This window comes from Labrus mixtus, chromosome 5 (genome assembly GCF_963584025.1).
Source record: "Labrus mixtus chromosome 5, fLabMix1.1, whole genome shotgun sequence".
In the NCBI taxonomy this organism is placed as follows: domain Eukaryota; kingdom Metazoa; phylum Chordata; class Actinopteri; order Labriformes; family Labridae; genus Labrus; species Labrus mixtus.
The window spans coordinates 33,391,231-33,410,064 of NC_083616.1; the positions used below are offsets into that span (position 1 = coordinate 33,391,231).

An 18,834-nucleotide genomic window follows, 5' to 3' on the forward strand; every position below is an offset into this window, starting at 1 on the left:
ACTTGTTGTGCACTGCACAACTTTTGTGAGAAAGAAAAGGAGCAGGTCCTTCCCGGATGGGTAGAAGAAGCAGCAGCACTCGAGAGGCAGTTTCCTCAGCCTGTGCCACATGCCAATACTACATGCAATACTGATCCCACATCTGTCAGACGAGCACTGACCACTTACATGGCTGCACGCTTCCCCCTCTGTAGGCGTTGTTAGGAGATATGCAATCTTTAGAAATCTGTCACTTTTAAATTGACGGTAACAACAGAGAAAAATAAAGACAAGAGGATACACAGCCCTTCTCATAGGGAAAGGAGGTGTGGAGTTGAAGAAAATATTTAAACCATTTTTTGTTTTTTTTTCCTGAAAGGGCCAGTTGTGTGTTTTTTTTTTAATACTGTGAATATATATATGTTGCCCTCCAATGGGATTTAAAGTGTTGTGGAATTTGGAAAATAAAATCCTGTTACACAATTGAGGTTTTGGAATGTATGTATAAGCACCAGCACCAGTTAGATACAGTAGGTGCACTCACAGTTAGGGGTTACCTACTTTTTAAATGTACACTTTGAAAGAAAGACAAAATATGAGTCACTGGTTAATGGCACAGTTTTATTTTAAACAGCTGACTCGTACTTCTAACTGGTGGCCTATTTCAACTACAAAGGCAAACACTTGTTTCAAATACAATAATATGAATTGTTAATATAAAATAGGCGACTCCCCTTTATCGGAAAGAAAGTGCAACTTGTAACAATGTACAAAAAGCTTGTTTACACACTTCTACACAGGCCAATACTTGTTTCAAATACAAATGAAATATAAACTGTCCTCTTTAAAAAAGAAAAGTGCAGCGTGTAATCATGTATAAAACGGCTGGGAATGTGGCTGTAGAGTGGGCTGGGGCAGGAAGCTACTTAACCCTGTGAGAAGTTGGTTGACTAAAATTCCTGTTGAGCGGGTACTTTCAGCAAGTAGTCGGGATATGAGAGCCTCATCCCTGGCATGGCTCTGCTCTCTTTGCTGCTCCAGCCACTGGTTTTGTGTCTGCTGCATCCTTTCTAGGAAGTCTTGATGCTGAGTAAGTCCAACACTGCCCCAAGGCCTTCTGAGTCTTGGCATACCTAGACAAGAAAAACAGCAGCTGGCACTATTAGAATACTGTTTTTGTAGCAAGGATGAAATAACATCACTATATGCTCTAACTCATTATTGAATTTACAGTTGTTATATTGTTTATTCCGCTTTACTAATGTAATGCATTACTAATAACATTTTGAAATCTTACCCCGAACAGGCGCTGTGGAGGTGGATGGCTGTGTAGCAGGGTAACCTGCTCCATTCTCCATACCTATAGATAAAACATAATTTAGGAACTCATGGTAGCTAGCCCACCAATAAATAGGTAGCATAACATTACTTTTTTTTTTTTTTTACAATAAACAAAGTTAGCTAACGTGAAATAAAACTTGTCTAGCTAACATCAGCTAATGTTACCACCTGTAAGATAACTGCTTACCATCATCGTCGTCAGCCTCAAATGGTGTGCTGCTACGGCTACCTGTAGCACTTGTGCTCAGTTCACCTTCAGACAGAGGAGTGGTTGGCTGTGTTGGGTCCACTCCATTCTCTATAACTTTACAATAAATAAATAACGTTAGACAAAACTCAGACGACAGGGGCTGGGGGACAACAGGTTTTGCCTGTGAACTTGTTCAGATACATTCACTTCAGCTAGCTATCCAACTTACCTACATCGTTGTCCTCAGCATCAAATGTGCTTGGGTCACCTTCAGCTACAGGTACGTGTTGTTGAAAGCCCACATAACTCCGTTCTCTGGTGCCATCGCCAACGGTCTCTGTCCAAGAATTTCCTGTGAGGGTACTCACTCTTTCTGCTCAGTGAGAGTGGTGAGAGAATCAACTCATTGCAATCAGGTGTGTGTGGCACTGATTGGCTTTGATTAAGCCCAGGTGTGGGGAGTTTTCATATACCCTGAGTCTCCAGTGTTCTGTGCAGACTCATTATCTCACCTTCAGAGGTAGTGAGAGGTTCTCCCTGTGGTTTCTCGAGTGGTTGTGTGTATCTACGTATGGCTTTTTGTTTCGTGTTTTCTGGGTCTCCTGGACAATTTTGGTTTTGAGTCAGCTGCTTGGCAGCAGTGGTTTAGTTAATCTTTTTCGGTGCCTTATTTAGGTTAGGAAGCCTGTTGTGGCTCTAAACAGTTTTGTTGTTTCTTCCCCCCTTTCCAATCTATCGCTATTGCGATTTTGTGATTATCCTTCTGGGATAACTTTGAAACACCCCTGGGTCCGCACTTGTGTCCCAATAAACAAATCTTTGAAGTGGCATATTCAAGAGCATATTCCGACTAACGCATTTACATGACCCAATAGTCGGGTTGATACAGGCATATGCCAGGGGTCTTATTCAGGTTTTTAATAATCGGAAAATGTGCTTAATCGGGTTATGACAATTGGAATAAGGTGTTTATATGACTCCTACGCAATCAGAATATTGTCATTATTCCGATTAATACAGGAATATGGTGTGCATGTAAACATAGTCATCGTCACTCACTTCCAATAAGTCGCCTGCCCTCCTCGTTGTGGAGTAGGGCAGGGTAACGAGCAGCTGTGTTGTCATGCGCCGGGTCAAGCAGGAGGCAAGAAAATATAAATATGTGATGTAGCCTTATTGTGTTTTCATGGCTTCTTTTGTATCATTACTAAATAATAGCATGAAAATGATATTAGATAAATAATATTTAGTAATATTTAAACGTATTTTTCCTTCTATTTCTTCTTCTTATCTTCAACTTTTCTGCCTCACTCGTGAGCATTTGCCTATATTGCCTATGCCACGGGCCGGCCCTGATGCTACGTGTAGTGTAACAGAATCTCAATGTGAACTAAAGAGTGGAGAAGAACATCCTGGAGAACAGGAAACATGCAGCAGCAGGTTGATTAGAGCACAGAGATGGTAGAGGTGGCGTGCAGACAGGCTATGGTCGTGCAGCGATCACAGGGAATAAATGTCACCACCCCCTCCCACTGGCTCCAGGTGAATTCTCCTGATTATTATTATCAGGAGTGTTAATACTGCCAATCTACAGCAACACCAATCAGTTACGGTCAGTGATCAATACCAACAGTAAATTCCTGTGCAGAGCTGTTATTTTGCAGAAACAACCACTTTGAATGCAGTGTAAGTGTTCTTGTTATTTTTTATATTTGATGATGTAAATACAGATGTACATTTTTTGTGTAACTCTATACAAGAAGCCGTGAGCAGGTTGTTTAGTGTTGACTCCAGACATCCATATCTATCATCCCTGCGAGTTTGGTCGAGATACGATGAGGCCACTTCATTATTGAGCATATATATACAGTATATAAGCATGTAAAATTAATATCTGAGTGAAGAATTGGGCCATCAGGGTGACATTTCCACAGTGACGTACTCTCCTTCTGACATCAGATAATAATCAAGGCTTTAATTAATATATTAATCGATGAAGCGTCTGTTAAAATTCATCTTTAATAATCTTTTCATTTCTCATCATGACTCCTGATTGGCTGTTGTATAATTCTCCCTTAACATTGTTGGGCCACGCAGGCTTAGGACAGTCTGTGCCTCTGAGTTATTTACTGAGATCACAAAGAGGCCTTTAAAGGACTCTTTATCCCAGAATCCCCTGCGGTACTTCACACCTACGTGTGACGTAAAGGGGGGACTGGAACCTGAGGTAAACCCACAGGCAGCTCCAGTCTTTAAAAGCAATCACCAGGCATTGCTTCCTTCTCTTCAAGTGTGGTCTGCCAACACCAGAGGATACCCTCTCCAACAAGATGGACTCCAGCATTCGAGACAAAGCCTTTCCTCCTCTTGGCTTACATAGGTTAAACTCCAGAGCTGATCTCCTAGCTCAGTATAGGTAGCTCTTCACATGCTGAATTCAAGCATCAGAGGGTCAGCTGACTACTTCCATGGCATATTTTTAGGAGTTTTGGGCGCAATCAGATGCTATCAGGTTCGAGCAAAAAGAAGAGTTTCTTTCCTTTGATTTTTCGTAAGACGTCATTGAACGCAACTGGACAGGAGCGCTGAAGGAAGCCCACTGATCCCTGAATCCACAAGGACACATAAAGAACTCGGCTCCTGCAACCAGAAGACCCTATAGAGCAGCGCTCTGGTCGAAGATCTGAATCCCGCTACCCTCCTCCTACATCTGCCACGAAGGAACCCTGCCTGAATCTGATGATTCAACATTCAACAGAGTGACGATCTAACCAGCTTTGCAATGATCACCAGGAGTTACCCCAAGTAAGAGCTTTGGTCTGGGCAGAAATAGTTTCAGAAATAGCTATGTTTCTTTTATAACCACTGATAATTACGCATCATTGTTGACGACATGTCACATTCTGTTTATTATCTGTTGTAAGCTGCTGCATTTGTTTTATTGTGATGAACTGCTGTGTTCACCTATGTATGTAATGCTATGCTAGTTTACCTTCAGTCAACGGCTTTCACAATCAGAAAGACCAGTGTACCCGCCGTTGAATCAAAGTCCGGCCACTGGCTTTCTGGTGTTTAAGTAACAGTTACTGAACTCAGCTCAGAGAGCTCAAAACTATTTCAAAAGGCAGCCACACGGCTTCCTTTGTTGTCCACCATTTTGTCCACATGTGACGAAGTGTGCTTGATAATGAGGAAAAATTGTCTTTTCTTTTGAAGATTTACTTTTCTTGCTTGTTGTTTATTCAAAACGGACAGCAAGCTGTGGCTTAGTTTGTGTTGTTGAACATAATGATGCAGCCAGGGCGACTTTCTTAATGAACTAGTTTGTTGCTTTAATCCAGAGTTTTATCCTGAAGTAATTCTTCTAAAGAAATGTATTTGTTGTGAACATTCTCATTTTAAGCAAAGTAGACATCAAGTTGTGTTTAGTTGTGTTGTTGTGTTTTGGTGAGTTGAGTAGTTTTCATTTTTATGTGCTCTTTGTTGTTTGAGACAACAATTTAGCAATTTTTCTAGTTGAGAGTGTAACCTCATAATTGTTGCATAGCCAGCCGTCCGAGAGGTGTGAGTTCCTCCCATCCTTTGAGGACTTGAGGTGTGAATCCCCTCTCCTAGCTTCCAGGATAGACTGCAGTGATCAGTTGGGAAACCTAGATAAGATTTGCTCTGGTGTTGATCTAGCGTTGTTTAGCTTAGCGGCTTTCTTAACAGTAATCCACTGTGGTTCCATTTTATCACGTAAAATGTTTACCAAGACCCTAGGTGAGCCGGGAGCTGAGACTTCTTTTGGATCAGACGACGCAGCACTGCAAGAAACTGTTGCCAGTCTGACGCACCTCTCCTTAGAGGAGATAGCCGACTTAAATAGCTATTCAATTAGCATTTGTGATAAGAAGTTAAAGGAGCTCGTTGATCAGGCCAACCACCAAGCCAGGAAACCCCAAAGCATAATCCTGAATGGTCTTGGGCAACTCCTCCCTCTTTCCCAACGCAAGTCCTCCTGCAGCAAACCCAGCTGCAAGTAGAGAAAGAAGCCCTGCAGAACCACATCCAATCCCTGTTGGCAGAAAATACATTTATTCGTCAGCAATTCAAAACTGCTGAGCAGGAAGTGCTGGATGTGTTTGATGTTATTCAGAAATTGGCATAGGTATGCATGGAGCAAGACATATTGTCAGAATATGGCTCTGATCTTGAACCAAGCCCCTCAAGAGATCAAACAACCCTGCTGAAAAAGCTCAATAAAGAACCGAGCAGCCAGGATAACCCAAGGACTAAGAAAATTAGTCTTGTCTTCCCTGCCATTCCTGGAAACAAAGACTTTGACTGTGGAGCCCCTCCCTTTGGGGAAACGCCCCAGTCCCCCGACAGCTGTGACACCTTTTCACACCTTCACAGGTTTGAATCACCACATAGGGAGGGGGGTGACTTCTCAGCCCCCAGAGGCAGAGATAACACCAACCCCCCTCCTTCTACCTGTAAGTCCACACTGCATTGTACACAGCTGAGAAGTTCTGAAACATGGTGCATTGTCTCTCTCCACCATCTTGTTTTCTCTCTCTCTCTCTCTCTCTCTCTCTCTCTCTCTCTCTCTCCTCTACACACACACACACACACACACACACACATTTACACCTCATTCACAAGGTGTGCTTGATAATGTTTGTTGCTTAGATTAGTTTATAATAGTTATTTGTTTGATTAAGTTTATTGATTTTGGATTGATGTTGCTTTGTTTAAATAAATTATGTTATAATTTAAGAGAGCAGTTGTTTGTGATTACTGGTGTATTTGCACTGTGATATAAGCTGGGTGCGAAGGCTTTGTGTACGGATTTCACGCCTTCAATTTATTAAATATAGTTATTAATTATTAATAATATTAGTAATTAAATAACTAATTTGAGACTGATTTGAGTGATATTTTGGTTATATTTCCCTGAGTACAGGGTGGTGCCCCAAAACGAGATTAAACATAGTTGAATAATGATATTTTATTTATATTATTAATAATTAGAAATAATTATTAAAGAATATAACCAAAGTTGACTTGATACAACCCCAACAACATCAATCTCCCTAGTAACGACTCCTGATTGGCTGTTGTATAATTCTCCCTTAACATCAATCTCCCTAGTAACAACTCCTGATTGGCTGTTGTATAATTCTCCCTTAACATCAATCTCCCTAGTAACAACTCCTGATTGGCTCATCACCTCATTCAATACCTGAAAGTGTTTTGACTCCATGAGGTCATTAATGAGGAGAGGGACGAGCTGAAAAGGGACACCTTACTGGAGAGCTACGTCTGAAAGCTAAAAGAGTTGTCTTTAAAAGTCTTTTTGGACAGATTTACGTGGAAAGCAGTGAGTATTAATGATGAACAGTAATGTTTACATGAGTTTATTTTTTATTTAAATGAATTTTAAATACTTAGTTTAAGTTGACTTTAAACATTGTTAGTATTGTTAAACAGGAAGTTAAGTTTATTTGTAGAGCACATTCACAACAGCCTCTGATGAACAAAGGCAGGATGAAGAGGTAAAAAAAATGATATCACAGACAAACATGATAACATTGAATACAATAAACAAAACATAACTCTTAACCAAATATTAGATTAGTTTGCACTCATTTCAAAGGCCAGGTGGGAGAAGGTGGGTCTGTACATCTGTTGAGGGGAGGCCATTGATATAAGGCCCTTTATAACGGCTGTAGTACCATCCTTATATTATCCCCAACCTAAATCCGGGGTTTCAAGACATCAGACCCCGGGCGACACAGGAGCAGCTAGCGTCTGAGTAGCATATATCTATGGGCCGTGGAAAGTGCCATGGATCAGCTAACTGAGCAGACAAATGTGACAGTCGTCGCTAGCATTGTCGTGACCTAACAAGCGCCGTGACCAATGACATGTAGAACATACGCTCGCATGCCGTTACATCTGATATAAAGCACCGGAGAACATACGCTCGCATGCTGTTACATCTGATATAAAGCACCGGAGAACATACGCTCGCATGCCGTTACATCTGATATAAAGCACCGGAGAACATACGCTCGCATGCTGTTACATCTGATATAAAGCACTGGAGAACATACGCTCGCATGCCGTTACATCTGATATAAAGCACCGGAGAACATACGCTCGCACGCCGTTACGTCTGATATAAAGCACCGGAGAACATACGCTCGCACGCCGTTACATCTGATATAAAGCACCGGAGAACATACGCTCGCATGCTGTTACATCTGATATAAAGCACCGGAGAACATACGCTCGCACGCCGTTACGTTTGATATAAAACACTGGAGAACATACACTTGCACGCCGCTACATCTGATATAAAGCACTGGAGAACATACACTTGCACGCCGCTACATCTGATATAAAGTAGTGGAGAACATACGCTCACACGCCGTTACGTTTGATATAAAGCACCGGAGAACATACGCTCGCATGCTGTTACATCTGATATAAAGCACCGGAGAACATACACTTGCACGCCGCTACATCTGATATAAAGCACTGGACAACATACGCTCTGTAGCATGTCCTGGACATGCATAAAGGGGTGAATAACTTTACTATAGCTAACGGAAGCTCACCACCCATTAGTTAACTAGTCTATTCTTTCCTAGAACTATGTGAGGGCTTGCTCCCATCCAGCCGCTAGTCTACGGTGATTGTCTTGTCCCAATGTACAAGACATCTTTTGGCCAGTCTGCTTTCTCTGCAAAGGGGGCAAAACTTTGGAACTCTCTGCCCACTGGCATAAAATTAGAGAGCAACAGTAATACTTTTAACAGAGGACTCAAACAATGGCTAAAATCAAAACAACAGTGCTCACATGAATAGCTTCTGACTGGTTTATTGTTTGATCATGCTGCCTTTGCTCTACGGTTCTATTTATTTATTCTCCCATTATTGTTTTCTCTGTTTATCGCTTTTCTCCCTATCTTAATTGTTTTCTTTTCAAAAGCCTCCTGTGGACAGGTGTTGAGAACTACCATGCTTGCTAAAACATTTAAACAATGCATCTGGTTCGTCCAATGTATCTGTGATGTAAGAACTAGAGCTATGTAAAATTACTCCGCTAACACCCTGTCGAGAAGAGAAGACTTATATAACCGCATAGTCCTAGGATTATCTGCCTAACATTGATTTCGAGAATAATTAGATTCAAGTATAATCCTTGATTCAGGACCGTAGATTAGCCCCCGGAGGCTCGCACCCCCGGAGAGGGATTAACTGCAACTCTCCTCACTCGGATGCTAGGTGTGTATGAGGTGTGAAGTAAAAATCAGAAGTGTGCCGTGGTCTGACTGCTCATGCTTACCTCCCGAGGTTCATGCGGGTTAGGAGAGACTCCGGTCTTTGTGGTGTGAATGATTTCAGTCAGAAAATGGTTTCAAAAAGTTTCAGAAAATGTATTGAAAAAACTTCAAAAGATATTTCAAATGCAAATACAAAACAGTAAAAGTAAAAATATAAAAATGTAAAAAGCAAAATACAAAAACAAAAGTCTAAACCCGAGAGTGTAGACACTTGAGGTTTTAAAAGATCCCTAGAAAAAGTAAAAAAAGAGCCCCGATCAGCTTTTCCACACTTAAAGTTTCCTCAAGTCAAATTTTCACAATACGAGTAGTTAATATCATTAGGAAAATGCTGCTTGACTTAACCCTTTCAGGTGTGTGTTATCACTTGTAGAACAGAACATTGCCTCTAGTCATTGAAAGCTATAGAGTTTTAGAATTTCAAGAACACAAAAAAAGATTAATATTGTTTAGAAGAACAGACTTTAGAATATTTGTGACTTAAACTAGAATGCTTTTGATTCTATCAGAAAGCATCAATTGATCCTTTTAATATCTCTATATAACTACAACACTGGTGAAAGTGTTTTGTGGAGGGACTGAAAATATGTTCTCAAGCTGAAAATGAATAATGTCATGCAAAGAAACTTACTCCTTGTTAGTACAAATTTTCATGAATTCATACATTTTGGTAACTTTGTGAATGAACCATTTAAATCTGTATACCATCTAAGAGTAACTCTTCTCTCAGGTTCAAGATGTAACAATATATATGTAAGGCATCTCATGGCAGCAGAGTTATATTTGGTTTGGAGCCAACTGTCTGTTGTAAGCAAAGAAGGTTTGCTAAGAATGAAATGTATATGTCTGACATTTACAAGTCAAGCTTATGTCTTCTTTCTTGCCTTATAGAGATGTACCAAAGTAGCCAAGAATTTGTAGGATGTACCTTCTAGCAGAATATAAGCAAGTCTGTGAACATAGAAACTTTGTCGGTTCGTGATTGTTAACAAATTGTGTTCTGTTACAACTCTCTGAACTCGGCCGATTAAACCGCGTTATAATCCACAGTCTGTTTCACAATTTCAAAATTGAATTTATACAGCAGCAACAACCCCCACCCAACACTCCTTTACTGGCATTAAGTTGCCAAATGATATCAGACTTTGTACACACTATGGAATCCGTAAACCATCACTGGTGAGAAATTCTAAGATGTTACCAGCATACTTTTTTACCCCAACATAAAATAAAGCATTGTTGGATAATCATCATCATATAATCTTAATAAAAATATAAAAAATATGCAACAAAGAGACAGTAGTTGTATTCATGTTCTGATGATTATGAGGCTAATTTCTTATTTTTATCTTTAATTAGTGATGAACCTGTGTCCAGTCTGCAGCCGCCATATTTCCTGCATCAACAAACACCTCCAAGCAAGCCATCTGGTGACTAATAAGGATGAGCGCCGTATTTTAAAGAATATGGCCACCGGACACATTAATGTCCGGACAGCCAAGTGTCCAGTCTTGGGCTGCAGCTTCCAGAGGAGCCGACTGGACCGCCACCTGAAGGCCCAACACTCAGAGCTGGACTCGGCAGAAAAAGAGGGGCTCTTCAGGGAGGTGAAGAGAAGGGTGGCCCTACAGCTTCTTGTTGAGCTGCGGGCCTCAAACCCCCATCCCGGCATGGCCACCTCCTTAGACCAGGAAGACCAGGAGGAGGAGGTTTATGAAGCTCCTACCCACGACCCCCTGGTCGAGGAGGAGGAAGAGCTTTGCAGGAATGATGACTGCAAAAGGAGACAAAAAGAGGCCAAGGAGGTGATTGACAACCAGCAAAAAAAACTGGACAGCTGTTACGTCCAGATCGGACGCCTCACTGACTGCGTTCAGTGCCTGAAGAAGAAGTTGAAAGCACTCAAACCAGGGCAGAGGTTTGGTCTCCCCCCGGCACCTCAGCAACAGCAGAAACAACAGTGGCCCCGTGAGCTACAGGAGGAGGAGGAGGTGGTGGTGAGATTGCTTGTTTTGCTATATCCAGTGTGTCTACTTTTCTTTATGACTTTTTCTTCATTTCTGTGTCTTCTTATCTTTACAGGAAGTCGTGCGCATGCCCCCCAGAATGGAGCCTGGTCCTGCTCGACGGAAGGCTCAGGGGAAGGTCGCTGTGATAGCTAAGAAGATGGCCTCTGAAGACTTTGCGCCCTGGAGCCAGGGATCAGGCCGGGGCAATGTCATGAGGCTCATCACCCTCCCTCTCAGCATGCGTGAGTATAAACTATTTTAAAGTAAATAGTATCTCTACCTTTGAGGGTATTTCTTGCCACAGCTGCATGTGATAACATCATAAATGATGCGTCTCTACAGAAAAGTACATGGACGAGTACAGGATGGCCCATGAGGGACTGCTGCCAACTCGAAAGATGAAGGAGAACGCCATCTCCAAGGTGAGCCGGGTGAAGGCGTTTCTCCTCTACATGGCAAACAACGTCACCCGGCTCTCAGACTGGAGGTTCCTGTATGAGCCCCCCAGGATCCGAGCGTAAGTAAAGTGTTGTTTTTTCAACACCAGTGCTGTCAGTAGAGCAAACCGCTGAATCGTAATCTTTCCCCTCCTCACAGATTTGCCCGCCAAGCCCTAAGGGGAGGAATGGCCGTAACAACGGCACAATTCTACTTCAAGAACCTGCACCATTTTGTCCAGTACCTAGCAGATCACCCGCCACGCTCCTCCAGGCTCAACCAACGGGACCTCAGGGACATCTTGAGGGAGATTGACTTGGCCATCAAATCCATTGGTGGCCAAGTTACGCTCCACAAGATGGCTGTAAAGCGAGCTAAGCTTGAGAAGGTCCCCAGCAAGCTGGATATATTGACTTGCCTCGAGAAGGCAGGTCAAAAGATCCCCGAGCTGCTGGGTAAGTTTCTTTGCACAATGACTCATGGCTCCTCAGGCAGTTGTTTCTCAGGCCCCATCCACACGTATACGATTTTTTTGAAAACGTAGTATTTTCTCTCCCTTTTGGCCTCCAGTCCACATGAAAACAATTGAAAACGGAGTTTTTGGTCACTGCAAAGAAGTCTTTGAAAAACACATTCCAAGGTGGAGATTTTTAAAAAATCACGTTTACTTGTATTCGTGTGAACGGTTAAAACAGAGCTTTTTGTAATAGTGACGTAATTACGTCGACTTGCGTGTTAACCAAGATGGCGGGCTATCGGTTTGTTTACGTCTGTTCGCTGCTTTTAGGTTTAATTGCATGTTTACAAAGCAACCTAGCTTTACTTCACCATTACACGGCCGTGCGGCGGCGCATGAATATATTGCGCCCAATCTTTTTCAATCCACCTCTTCGTATGCACTTCAAATCACAGCGCAAACGTCGATTCTGGACAAGGCCTGGTCGGACTAGCAGATGGTGGGACAATTTTGAGAGCACCGTTGTTATTGCTGAGGAATGGAAGGAAAATTTTCGGATGTCCAGAGAATCACTCTTATCTTTGAGTGAACTTCTTCGTTGTCACATCGAGGGGGAATCTACTGTAATGAGATCGCCAGTTGATGTTGTGAAAAAGGTTGGGTACACACTTTACTACCTAAGCGATGAAGGAAGACTGCACAAGACAGCTAACGCATTTGGCCTGTCACGACAGACTGTCTCAAAAATAGTCAGGCAAGCTATAACAGTCTACTTAGGTACATCAAGCTGCCTTTCACAGAACCCGAAGCAGAAGAACTTTAGCATTTTACCGTGCCCATGGTATGCCGCAGTGCTTGGGCGCTATAGACAGGACCCATGTAGAAATTAAACAGCCGCCCACCAATTCCATAGATTACATAAACAGAAATATCAGTATTCACTGAACGTGCAAGCTACCTGTGACTATAAGTACACATTCATTGATGTTGTGGTCAAATAGCCTGGAAGTGTTTGCGAATTCCCAATTAAATTGGCATTTAGCCACTTAACATACAGTACAGTACAACACATTTCCTATGTGCGTTATGCATCTGCCTCAAAGGGGTCACAGTCATTTTGTAACAGGCTTTGCATGTAGGAAAGCTGAGGAAAACCTCGCACAGGTGTGGTATGTGTAGGTGGTGTATGCATTTGGCCATGTGGTGGTGGGGGTGTATGCATTTGTGTGTAAGCATAACTACTGCTGCCCTGCTGTGCATGATGTGGTGGCATATTGTGGGAAGGTTGCTGGTACATCATTTGTCTCAAAAGGGAAAACCCATCTGTGATTGAGCTTGTGAGGTTTGCAATGTTAGAGGTTATTTTATTTAGATTTTCTGTGTTTTGCCTCTCTGCATTTTCCATCATCTTCTTTATTTGTAGTTCTTCTTGGGCTGTGTTCAGTAGTTGACTCTCCATTGGAAGCTTTCTTTTCAGTTTGTCCAGTTTGTACCCCTTAAGCTTTGCCTTGAACAGAGCAGAAGGATAATAACATTACTTCCAAACAAAACATAAGTTACAGTAACTTTAAAAACAGGCAATATACCTCAATAGGCTATACACGCAAACATACTGTATAGCATATGCATATGCCTAACATAACAGTAGTCTAGTTGTGTTTAACTAACAAAGATCAGAGAAGATTTACCTGAAGTAAATCCCGTCGTTCCTTGACAACTGAGGCGGACAGATTGCGACCCTCGCAGTCTTCTGTTTGATCTGATGATCAATGAAGATCAGATGCTGGGGAAGTAGAGTCCATACTGAATGACGATGTGGTGTTGTCATCAATATCCGTTGTTTCTATGCCAGATGACACCGCGCTTGTTGCCGGCGAACCACCCCAAATTTGCTCACATAATTCAAAGTAAATTAAAACCACTCTCCCATGTCCACTTTTGCGCTCCCGAGTCTACAGCATGTCTGTACTTAATGCGAATGGCCTTCAGCTTTGTAGCCAAAATGTTCTTGTTCAGTGCATCTTTTTTGTGAGGAAAATCCTTTCCTGATTTTTCCCCTATGGCTAATGTTTCGTCTGGATACTGCTCTTGAAATGCAGCTAAAATGTCATGATACTTGCTTTGGCATGATTCCCAGTCGACATTCTCCTGGCACTTATTTACTTTATATTCAAGTGTAACTCTAAGCAACAACTCCACTTTGTCGTCTGTCCAAACGAATGAATCGGCTTTGTGTTTAACTTTTGTGTTGACTTGTTTCGCCATGTTCGCCGCTGTCAAAAGGACGCTTAATACGCATGCTCGCAATGTTCTTTTAAGGTGTTTGATGTGAATGAGACACAGCTATTATCGCCACCTACTGGCCTGGCATGCTCATGGCATGCTTATGTGAGCGTTTTCCATCGTTTTTGCGTTGCCATGTGGACTGAGAGATTTTTTAAAAACTGTTGGTGTGGACGGGATTTTTTTTGCAACCGGAGGTGGGGGGAAATGGGTTTTTAGAAATATCCGTGTACATGTGGACGTGGCCTCAGTGTCTCTGATGTGGAGGACTTTGATATTCACTAATTTTAGTTTTTCTCTTCAGACCTCCTGGAGAGCACCGACAACCCCTCCTCCACCACCACAGTTAGACACCAGTTCTATGGCTACCAGACAGCCTATTGGTCCTGCCTGTATGGCCATAGAATGGGTGTCTACACTAACATGACTGATATTGAGCTGGAGGAGGCGCGGAGGAAGGGGTCGGACCAGGCCGGCTACCTCATTCATGTAAGTTCTGCAAAATGTTTCTCTTCTCGATGTGTCTGTTTTGTGTGCTGTAATTTTTAATCCAGTCTTGATCTTCCTGTGCTCTGCTCTCATCTGCATATCTGGATGCTCACAGATTAAGGAGCACAAGACAAGGGGGGCCTTTGGAGAGGCCCAGCTCTTTCTGGAAACCCCCGAGTTCCAGTGGCTCCAGAGGTGGAAGGCAATCAAGGACACCTTTCCTGCCAAGGCCAAGAACCATTTTGTCCTTTTCACAGCAGGAAAGGGTCCTTCTAAAACCCTTAACACACACCTGAGGAGGGCTTGGAGGGCGATGGGCCTGGAGGGTGACATCACTTTCACCCTCATCCGGACCGCTCTGGCCTCATATGTAAGTATTATTTAGTAGCATGCCCAGAACCTAAGTGTCATGATCGATAACATTTAAGATTCAAGTAGCCTCAATTGCCCGGTCATGTGGATTTGCCCTGTACAACATCAGGAAGATCAGATCTTACCTGTCAGAACTACACAGCTCCTGGTTCAGGAATGAACTTCCAAACTCCATTCGATCTGCAGAGTCCCTCTGCACCTTTAAGAAAAAGCTAAAGACTCAGCTCTTTATGAACACCTATGACCTTAATGATCATGATGATGATGATCTTGATGATATTTAGTATGGTTTTGATGCTGATTAGAACTCTCAAGAACAGCTGTTGATGTAATGCTCTACCTCTGGTCACTTCCTGTCAGCACCTGTGCTCTGCTTCTGGTCACTTCCTGTCAAGCACCTCTGGGCACTTCCTGTCAGCACCTCTGGTCACTTCCTGTCAGCACCTGTGTGTCCGATCAGACTCACTTCCTGACGCTGTTTCCTCCTCTTTAGATCCTCGCTCGTGTTGTTCTAAATCACAGATTAAGATGACAGATTACAGCTCCTAACCTGTCTGCAAACCTTCTGTCTGTCTTCTTTACATTCTAGGCCAAGAAGACACTGTCTGTAGAGCAGCGGGAGAAGGTGGCCCTCTTTATGTGCCACGACACCCGCACTGCAGATAGATACTACGTACTCAATCCTGACCACCAGGAGGCTAAGAAGATACGAGGGATCTTCAGGGAGACCTTGGCGGAGGAGGAGCAGGCAGTGGTGGCAGCGGTGGAGAAGAAGCAGGTGACAGAGGAGGAACCTTCAAACTCTGCAGGGCTCCAGGGTCTTGAGCCTTCCCGCAAGAGGCCAAGACAGAGAAAGGTTGAGAGCAGCAGGAGAAGCAGGAGAAGCGGCGAGGGGGACCAGAAGGTCCTTTTCCAGGAGTCTAGAGATTCCCTCTCCTCAGAACAGACTGAGGAGGAGAGGATTGAGGACCTTCCTAAACTTCCTCGTACTCCCAATATGGGAAACAGGGTCATAAAGGTGGTCTTGAGCCGTGTTCAGGCTGCAAGGAGGAGAGCTGAGGTGAGCAAATACTTCACTCGGTCCATCAACCAGAGGTGTCCCAAATAATGGACAAGAGAGAGAGTTAGGCCATTTCCTGTTTGCCTTTGTTTTTATTTTTGTTTATTTGAAAGGAAATCAAAGTTCCCTTAAACAGTTCATACTTTAATATTCTGTAAATTTAATAACTACATAAAAGTACATTTGAATGTTAGAATAATGTAATTTAAATGTATATTATATATATATATTTATATTGAAACTTAAACAAATATTTATTGTTATTAAATGTTGATTCATTTAAAACATAGTTACATTAAATTGTGGTTTTAAAATATTTTGTTAAAATAAAGCCTCCTTTAATTCATAGAATTCATTTTCATTACATTTTGATTTAAAAATCGAATAAAAAACATCTGATGTCAAAAAAGTTGTGTTATGCTTTTATTTTGTATGTTTGTCTCAAGGAAAGGGTTACTTCCTGTTTGGGTAGAAACCTCAGAAGATAAGGAACTTGTGGTAGATCGAAGGTTTTTAACTTCACATCAAAGTCAAAGTCATCTTTATTGTCAGTCTTTCCATACGGACTGGACACAGAAAAAACGAAAAAATGTTTCTCTCCGAACTATTGTGCAAGCTAAAGTATAAAGTCTAAAAAGGTTTTTCAAATACAAAATACATTGTAACAATACAAGAGAAGAGAAAGGGGAAGGAGTTCAGCTTCCTGACAGCTTGGTGGAGAAAACTGTTCATGAGTCTGGTGGAGCTGGCTTGCAGGCTCCAGTACCGGATCTTCAGGAGGCTGAAGAGTCTATGTGATGGGTGGGTGAGGCGAGTGTTGTAGGTGTCCAGGAGGGAGGGATGATCTTTCCTGCTGTGTTCACTGACTGCCAATTCACACATACTGCGTGTCAGCCGCGGTCCATCAGCGCCGCGCACTACATTGTACTTAGCTGCCACTCTAGTCAGTCTTTGTGCTTTCTTGCTTCCTGCTTTCTTACAGTGCAGACGCTTTTCTTCTTGCTCTCTGCTTTGCTTACATTCTTTTGCTGATATCTTCTTTTTTCTAAACTTAATTTAATCGACATCCGGTCCTGGACATTTCCAAATCCTCAGGACTGTATTTTTTGATAGATACAGGAGGTCTTTAGCCATATTTTTAAAATTTTTTGACCTCTGCATCGCTACACTGTGACTGTGGCCTGACAAGAGCACAAGCCTGTGCTGCAGTACTTTGAAACGCTTTACACAGCTAAAGCTAATCAGCAACAAGATGCCTCCCTTCTCCAAGGACGATTACCACAAACTTCTTCAGTAAATTGCAGTGCTGGAGACAAAGATGAATCGTCTAGAAGTGAATGTGGAATGGACTGTGCAGGAATGACACAACATTACCACTAACTCAGAATAGTGGACAAGAGCAAGCTAACACACGGCTAAGGAGCACAGAGACCTCTACAAAGACAAAGGTGGGCTCTGTTTTGTCTAATAAGTCTACGAATGGTAGTCCTCCTTGAAACTGTCTTGGTGCTAAGCCAAAGAAGAAATCATTTCTCTGGGAAATGGGAGGACGGATAACAGGCAGAGCACAGCGAGCTGAGATATGTGATGAGACCGGCTGGCCTGCACTACCTCCCCTGCAAAGTGCCTCTTCAACCCTTGTATCAAGAGGGACACAGCCATGGACAGCTGCGAAAGGGAAGGTTAGGAACAAACCTCCTCCACAAATGAATGTGGAACTACAGAACAGATATTCCCCTCTGTTGCAGAGCCCTTGATCTTCATCTGGTTCTCCATCCTCAGACGCCAGGGTAAGGACTGAAAACATATCAATAAGTAAAAGGCTACAGGGAAAGCTAAAGCCTGGGCTTGAAACTCTGATTGTGGGTGACTTTGCTGTTAAAGATGTACAAAGGATGTGCGGTAAAAAGTACTACCAAAAGGTAGTAAGTACTGTGTTTTCCCAGAGATATGGTCTCTGATTTAGCAGAAAGGATCCTGCATATTGTGGCTGAACACCCGACTGTGAAGAATGTCATACTACACATTGGGTCAAATGATGTCACAAAACAACAATCAGAAGTCTTGAAGCAGGACTTCATTGGTCTGCTGAAGATGGTCAGCCCCTTGGATGTGGATGTGTTTATCAGCGGCCCCACACCACCAGTCAGAAGAGCAGAGGAGAGATTCAGCAGGTTGTTGGCACTGAATAACTGGCTTACAACTGCATGTAATGCCCATTCAGTGAATTTTATTAACAATTTTAACATTTTCTGGGAACACAGACATCTTTTTAAGGCAGATGGATTTTGCCTGAACATGTCAGGGTTGAAACTGTTCACCTCTAACCTATTTTACTCCCTGCCTCAACCATCAGTTCTCTCTGCCAAGGACAAAAGTAAACAGCTTTCAAGAAAGACAAAACATGAGAGTCACGTGACCTGCAGACAAGATGGCTGCGTAGCGCAATTGCTCTTGCCAAACTTTTCCCCTACTTTAATCGATTATCCATCTTTTCACGCACTTACACTTAAGTTGCAAGTTGCTCTGAGCATTTTAAACCCATATACCTACAATGGCGGAGGGTTTAAGAAGCAAAGCCGGCCAAGAGTTCACATTCGTCGATGGAGATCTTGAATCACTGAGGCTAGCCCTAGCTTCCATGCTATCTTCGGCACTCACGGAGCAGCGCACTTTCATGATGATCTGCAAGATGCCACACTACACTGACCGTGATCGCATCCTGAAGGCGGCCAGAGTCTCCCGGATCGAGGTCAGCGGCAGAGGAATTCGCTTTGCAGCTGACTACAGCAACTACACCATTAAACGGCGCCGCTCATTCTCACAAGCCATGGAAGCAGCGAGGAAACTCGGCTTTTCTCCCTTCCTCATCTACCCGG

At 42.8% G+C, this 18,834-nt stretch overlaps 1 long non-coding RNA gene across 1 annotated transcript; it reads right to left on the minus strand.

Moving 5' to 3' along the window:
• Window positions 1-871: 871 nt before the first annotated feature.
• On the minus strand, window positions 872-1,669 carry LOC132975010 (uncharacterized). The gene is made up of 3 exons (XR_009673187.1): window positions 1,508-1,669; window positions 1,277-1,339; window positions 872-1,112 (listed from the first exon to the last, which is right to left on the minus strand). It is a non-coding gene; the product is annotated as an uncharacterized LOC132975010 (long non-coding RNA).
• Window positions 1,670-18,834: the final 17,165 nt, after the last annotated feature.